Source organism: Rhinopithecus bieti, unplaced genomic scaffold (assembly GCF_001698545.2).
Source record: "Rhinopithecus bieti isolate Rb0 unplaced genomic scaffold, ASM169854v2 scaffold_41082, whole genome shotgun sequence".
Classification (NCBI taxonomy): Eukaryota; Metazoa; Chordata; class Mammalia; order Primates; family Cercopithecidae; genus Rhinopithecus; species Rhinopithecus bieti.
In genome coordinates this window covers 1,957,920-1,965,017 of record NW_016817890.1, presented here as the reverse complement: position 1 = coordinate 1,965,017, position 7,098 = coordinate 1,957,920, and positions in this window count along the sequence as shown.

Genomic DNA, 7,098 nt, shown 5'->3' with positions numbered 1-7,098 from the left:
AAAAAAAAAAAAAAAAAAAAATCTACATTTGGCCAGGTGCCATGGCTCATACCTGTAATCCCAGTACTTTGGGAGGCCGAGGTGTGTGGGTCACCTGAAGTCAGGAGTTCGAGACCAGCCTGGCCAACATGGTGAAACCCCATCTTTACTACAAAGTACAAAAAATGACGGCCGGGTGTGGTGGCTGACACCTGCAATCCCAGCTACTTGGGAGGCTGAGGCAGGAGAATAACTTGAATGCGGGAGGCAGAGGTTGCAGTGAGCCTAGATTGTGCTATTGCACTCCACTCTGGGCAATGAGAGCAAAATTCCATCTAAAAACAAATATATATATATACACACAAAAAAAATAAGCTGAGTGTGGTGGTGGGCTCCTGTAATCCCAGCTACTCAGGAGGCTGAGGCAGGAGAATCGCTTGAACCCGAGAGGAAGAGGTTGCAGTGAGCCAAGATTGCTCCATTGCACTCCAGCCTGGACAACAAGAACAAGATTCTGTCTCAAAAAACAAAACAAACAAAAAAACCCAAACTAACTACATTATGTTATGGTGCCCTGCTCCTATCTTAGACTTTCTAAGAATCAAGAAAACCTTCTTCTGGCCGGATGTGGTGGCTCACGCCTGTAATCCCAGCACTTTGGGAGGCCGAGATGGGCAGATCACTTTAGGTCAGGAGTTCAAGACCAGCCCGGCCAACATAGTGAAATCCCATCTCTACTAAAAATATAAAAATTAGCCAGGCATGGTAGCACACATCTGTCATGCCAGCTACTTGGGAAGCTGAGGCAGGAGAATCTCTTGAACCAGAAGGCAGAGGTTGCAGTGAGCTGAGACTGCACCACTGCACTTCAGCCTGGGCAACAGAATAAGACTGTCTCCAAAAAATAAGTAAAATTAAAATGAAAGCCTTTTTACTCTCCTCTCAATCTAATTCCACCCTAGTCTCTGGCAGAAAAGAATTGTCTTAAATGAGAAAAGACTGTGAACTGGACCAATTTCCAGGCTCATTGACCAAGTTTAGGTTTTCTTAACCTAATTCCAGTCTTAGTTCCTTGAAATTCTTCACCCTGTTCACAGGGTCCACCCCATCCCTGCTGTGTGGGGAGTGGAAAAGGCAGGTTTCTGCAAAAAAGGTCCCCCTCCTCTCAGAATCCCCCTAGTCCCACCTACCCACTGAGTCAGGAGCCAGGAATGTCTGTGGGGGCAGTAGACAGGTATGTCACCCTGGGGGTGTCAGAGGCTGATTCATCTCTCATCTCCACCCAATCTTCTTACAGCTCTCTGGGAACTGTAACCCTCTGTCTAGAAATAAAAGAGTAAAATCCAGGACTCTGGGCTGGGCACGGTGGCTCACACCTGTAAATCCAGCACTTTGGTAGGCCGAGGCGGGTGGATCATGAGGTCAGGAGTTCAAGACCAACCTGGCCAAGATGGTGAAACCTGGTCTCTACTAAAAATAACAAAAATTAGCCGGGCGTGGTGGCAGGTGCCTGTAATCCTAGCTACTAGGGAGGCTGAGGCAGAGAATTGCTTGAACCCGGGAGGCAGATGTTGCAGTGAGCCGAGATAGTGTCACAGCACTCCAGCCTGGGCAACACAGCAAGACAAGGCCTAAAAAAAAAAAAAAAAAAAAAAAAAAAAAAAAGAAATCCGGGACTCTGAAAAGCATCACGTCTTCAAATCGGTGGTGGGCTAGGTACAGGATTGAATATATATTATGGTATTAAAGAAATATTTGTTGAAAGAAGGAAGGCAGGGAGACATTCTCTCCCTTTTCTCCTCTAGAGTAAAGCTAATCTGAGATTTTCTTGTCTGACTGTACAGAGGAGTGACTTTTAGCTCAAAAAAGATTATGTGAAACTTTTATCTCAAAAAATTTTGATTATGTGACCAGGTGAGGTAGCTCACACCTGTAATCCTAGCACTTTGGGAGGCCAAGGCAGGCAAATTGCTGGAGCCCAGGAATTCAAGACCAGCCTGGGCAACATAGCGAGACCCCGTCTCTATCAAAAATAATAAATTATGTGACCTTTGAGATTACTGATATTGTGATTTATGAGTTGAGGGAAATCTTTTTTTTTTTTTGAGATGGAGTCTCGCTCTGTTGCCCAGGCTGGAGTGCAGTGGCGCAATCTTGGCTCACTGCAAGCTCCGCCTCCCAGGTTCATGCCATTCTCCTGCTTCAGCCTCCCTAGTAGCTGGGACTACAGGTGCCCACCACCACGCCCGGCTAATTTTTTGTATTTTTCAGTAGAGACAGGGTTTCACTGTGTTAGCCAGAAGTCTTGATCCCCTGACCTTATGATCCGCCCACCTCGGCCTCCTGAAGTGCTGGGATTATAGGCGTGAGCTACCACGCCCGGCCATAGTTGAGGGAAATCTTAGCCCATGTCCCAGTCTCCCTTCTTTGCTGTTTCTGTGACTCCACAAAGCAATGTGCAGGCTCCAGGATTAATATATAGGAAGAACTTGGAGGTGACAATTCAGTGCAAAGGGAGGCACTGGGGACATTCCTGGAAGCTAAACTGACATAGCAAGCACACTGCATTAGACTTCACATTTGGCCGGGTGCTCATGCCTATAATCCCAGCACTCTGGGAGGCTGAGGCAGAAGGATAGCCTGAGCTCAGGAGTTCCAGACCAGCCCGGGCAAGATAGCGAAACCCCATCTCTACAAAAAATACAAAAATTAGTCAGGCATGGGGGTACGGGCCTATAGTCCCAGCTACTCAGTAGGCTGAGGTGGGAGATGGCTTGAGCCCGGTAGGTGGAACTTGCAGTGAGCCTGGGCAATAGTGCAAGATCCTGTCTCCAAAAGAAAAAAAAAATTTTTTTTCTTTATTTGGCATGGTTGCGAAGGGGCCTCTCATGTCCCTCCTCCACAACTGCTTCAGAGTTTTAGAATGAGAAAAAAAAGCCCTTGCCGTGTATTCTCACCCAGAGTAATTTACCAATACTGTCTTTTTTTACTGTCTTTTTTCCACCTCAATTGGCCCCTAAATCCCCACCCCATTCCGCCACAGCCCCTGTCTTGGCCCACCTCGACACCTGGGCTGAGTTAGCTCCCTGGCTGGAAAAGGTCACAATGGGCTCAAAATGAGGCACAAGGGTTTCCCCATCGTTAGCAGGCCTGATGCCATGAAGGTATGTGCTGCAACTCCTTCTAAATGAGACAAGAAAAGAGAGTGAACGGCCCAGATCAGGCTGGGTAAGTAAAGGCTCAAAAGCCAGAGACAAGAGAAGAAAAGAGAGAAGAGGGGACTAGTGTTTTGCTAGAGAATTTCCCTCCAGGATTCCGGGATAATTGGGCCACTTCACTGCTTTCACAATTGGTGTGGGCCTTAATAGTGCTTCGGTGGGTCTGAAGCCACTCCTCTCCCCGCTTAGGATTCTTGAGAAAGGGACAGAGAATTCCTCAAATCGACTTCCCCTTTCTCTTTCCCACAGATCCTAATGGGACCATACTTCCTATATTCTCAGCCACCAGCGGGTGAGCATTTTGCTAATCCAGGCAGAATGGATGTGCTTCAGCTCTGTGGGCTTTAGGGCCTCATCCTCACGCGTAAGCCTCTTTGTCAGGCTGGAAACCTTTCCAATTACCTATGGTCCCTGCTAAGTTATTCCAATTCTATACTGTCTTCTAATTGTTGAGGTCCCCAATTCAGAGCCAAGAAATGCATATAATCTAATGTCATTGGTTAGTAGGGATGACCAGGAAGGTCCCTTCTAAGGCACTCAGAGAGGTCTTCCTCCCTCCCGAAGTTGTAGAGAATTGTCAAGTGAAGTCTGGCGATGAGCAATTTCAGACACTATCAGTGAGATATAAAGTGGTGTCTTTTTTGGAAAGCATTTTGGCAACATGAATCCCGAACCTTGAATATGTCAGTTATTTCATTTCCAGGACTACCTCACAAGTTAAAAATCAGAGAATGATTTTGGTACAAAGATGTTAATTACCACACTATTTACAAAAGTAAAAATTGGTGATGACTTGTAGGCTAGTAGTAGGCTAACCACGGGAGTATGGATGGGTAAACAATGTTATAGTCAAACCATGGACTATTACCATGGTGACATTAAAAAGGTTATTTACTTGATTGTTTCAGACAGGGTCTCACTCTGTTGCCCAGGCTAGAGTGCAGTGGCACGATCATAGCCCACTGCAGCCTCCACGTCCTGGCTCAAGTGATCCTCCTACATCAGCCTCCCAGAGTGCTGGAATTACAAGAATTGTATCTTTTTATTACATGGAATGGTGTTAACTGAAAAAGGCAGGATATAACACAATTATAAAATATCCCACTTAGATAAATGCAATATCCATCCCTAGGTATACAAAAATAAGACTGAAAGAATACACAAAATACCTCCAGATGTTTACAGAGATGAGAAGAGAATACACAAAATATAGATTTGAATATAGAATTTATTTTTCTTTTAAATAGATGACCCCATAGAAAGTTTCTGTTATGGGATTCTGGGTGACTCATTTTCTCTTTTCATTTTCATGTTTTTTTTTTTTTGAGATGGACTTTCGATCTTGTTACCCAGGCTGGAGTGCAATGGTGCGATCTCAGCTCACTAAAACCTCTGCCTCCCGGGTTCAAGCAATTCTCCTGCTTCAGTCTCCCAAGTAGCTGGAATTACAGGCGCATGCTACCATGCCCTGCTAATGTTTGCATTTTTAGCAGAGACAGGTTTTCGCCATGTTGGCCAGGCTGGTCTTACACTCCCGACCTCAGATGATCTGCCCGCCTTGGCCTCCCAAAGTGCTGGGATTACAGACATGAGCCACCGTGCTTGGCCTTCTCTTTCATTTTCTAAGTTTGTTACTTTCCTATATTAGGAAATTTAAGAATAATCTTAAGGATGACTGTCACATGCCAGCCATAATGGGAGGATGGTCTTTCTTCTACCCTAGACATTTCACACTGCACAGGCCTCACTTGGATCTGACATCTTCCTTTCTGCACTGTGCAGATCCCCTCAGTATATCAGAAAATAGAAAATCACTTTGCTGCCAGTGGAAGGTAGACAGAAGCTACATTTACTGGGGAAGAAAATACCCTTGCTGTCAAACCATGGCCTGAAAATAAAGGCCCTGAATTATTTCCACCTATCCCCACTCCATGGCAGCAGAAAATGCTGAGGGTGCTTGCATATGAGGCCATAAAGTTGTAAAGGATGCCTTCCAGCCCCCATTTGGTTTGTTTTGGTGAGAGCTGGGGCCTCTGTGATGGGCAAGCATCAAAATCCATGACCACAGCCATTGGTACTGCTTTCAAAAGCATAGCACCCACCCTAACGCCCTGATAAAGGATTTGTCCAGTAGTCTGGGCGTCAGGATTCCTGGGCTCTAGGCCCCACAGGTGATTCACAGCTAGCCCCAGGCTGTGCCTCCTGGCCTCAGTTTCCCTGGCTTGCTCTATTGGTACTTCCTACCTACTCTGTGGGGTGTTAATAGGGGTGAGGTGCTTTGAACTTCTCAGATGAAAGAGGCTAGGAAGCAGCGCCCAGTTATTATCCCCTATACAGCCAGGCGTGGGAGCTGAGGTTGCTTTCATACTGTTCCAGCCACAGTAGCCTCCTCATATCCCCTTATTCATCTGCCTTTGGCTCTGGCTGCTACAACCAGAAAGCAAAGCACAGTCAGTCCTATTTCAATGCTGTTTCAGAACAGATGTCCCTAAATGAATTTGCCAACTGCCCAAACCACTGGTGAACTATATATGATTTAGTAATACTTTATAGGTGCCTAATTTCTCCTGATTGGCTGTAAAACCTGTGGGACAAGGACTGTGACTTCTCACCAATAAATATACCAAAGGAGGAATACTCACCATTCAGTCAGCAAAACAGCTTATGAGAGAGCCAGGCTGACCAAAGTTCAAACTTCTCATCTTTCTGCTTCCTCACCGTAACATGGGTAATGTCTTATTCACTCTCCCCATCTTGTCTATCTCTAATGAGGATTATGTGTGTGGAAGCACTCTAAAATACCAAGCACTTCACGTATGTTAAAAAGTCCAAATGTGGCCAGGTGCGGTGGCTCACCCCTGTAATCCCAGCACTTTGGGAGGCCAAGGCAGGTAGATCACGAGGTCAGTAGTTCAAGACCAGCCTGAACAACATGGTGAAACCCTGACACTACTAAAAATACAAAAATTAGCCAGGCGTGTTGGTGGGCACCTGTAATCCCAGCTACTCGGGAGGCTGAGGCAGAGAATTGCTTGAACCTGGGAAGCAGAGGTTGCAGTGAGCCAAGATTGTGCCACTGGACTCCAGCCTGGGCAACAGAGAGAAACTTTGTCTCAAAAAAAAAAAAAAAAAAAAAAAGTCCAAATGTATGCAAATAAAACTTGGCATAACAGTCTTGCCCAGGGCATCAGTCCAGCCCCCTTCTACCACCAGGTTACAACTGCAAAAAATAAGGCTGGGGTGCCACCTACTGGTTGAAAAATATATGAATTGCATCCAGCCAGTTGCAAGAAGAGCAAAGAAAAAACTTCAAGCCCTCTTAATTTTTGCCACACTCTCACAGGAACTGCCATATTATATATTAATATTTTTCTTTACACAACTTATATATTTTTTGAGATGGAGTCTCGCTGTGTCGCCCAGGTTGAAATGTAATGGCACAATCTTGGCTCACTGCAACCTCTGCCTCCCGGGTTCAAGCAATTCTTCTCCCTCAGCCTCCTCAGTAGCTGGGATTATAGGCCTGCAACACCATGCCCAGCTAATTTTTGTGTTTTTAGTAGAGAGGGGTTTCACCATGTTGGCGAGGCTGGTCTCGAACTCCTGATCTCAGGTGATCCGCCCACGTCAGCCTTCCGATGTGCTGGGCTTACAGGCATGAGTCAATGTGCCCAGCCTTGTATTTCATTTTTGAAGCAAACCTTTTTTTTTGAGACAAAGTCTCACTCTGTCACCAGGATGGAGTGCAGTGGCACAATCTCAGTTCACTGTAACCTCTGACTCCTGGGTTCAAACAATTCTCCTGCCTCAGCCTCGCAAGTAGCTAGAACTACAGGCACGCACCACCATGCCCAGCTAATTTTTAAATTTTTTTGGTAGAGATGGGGTTTCACCATGTTGG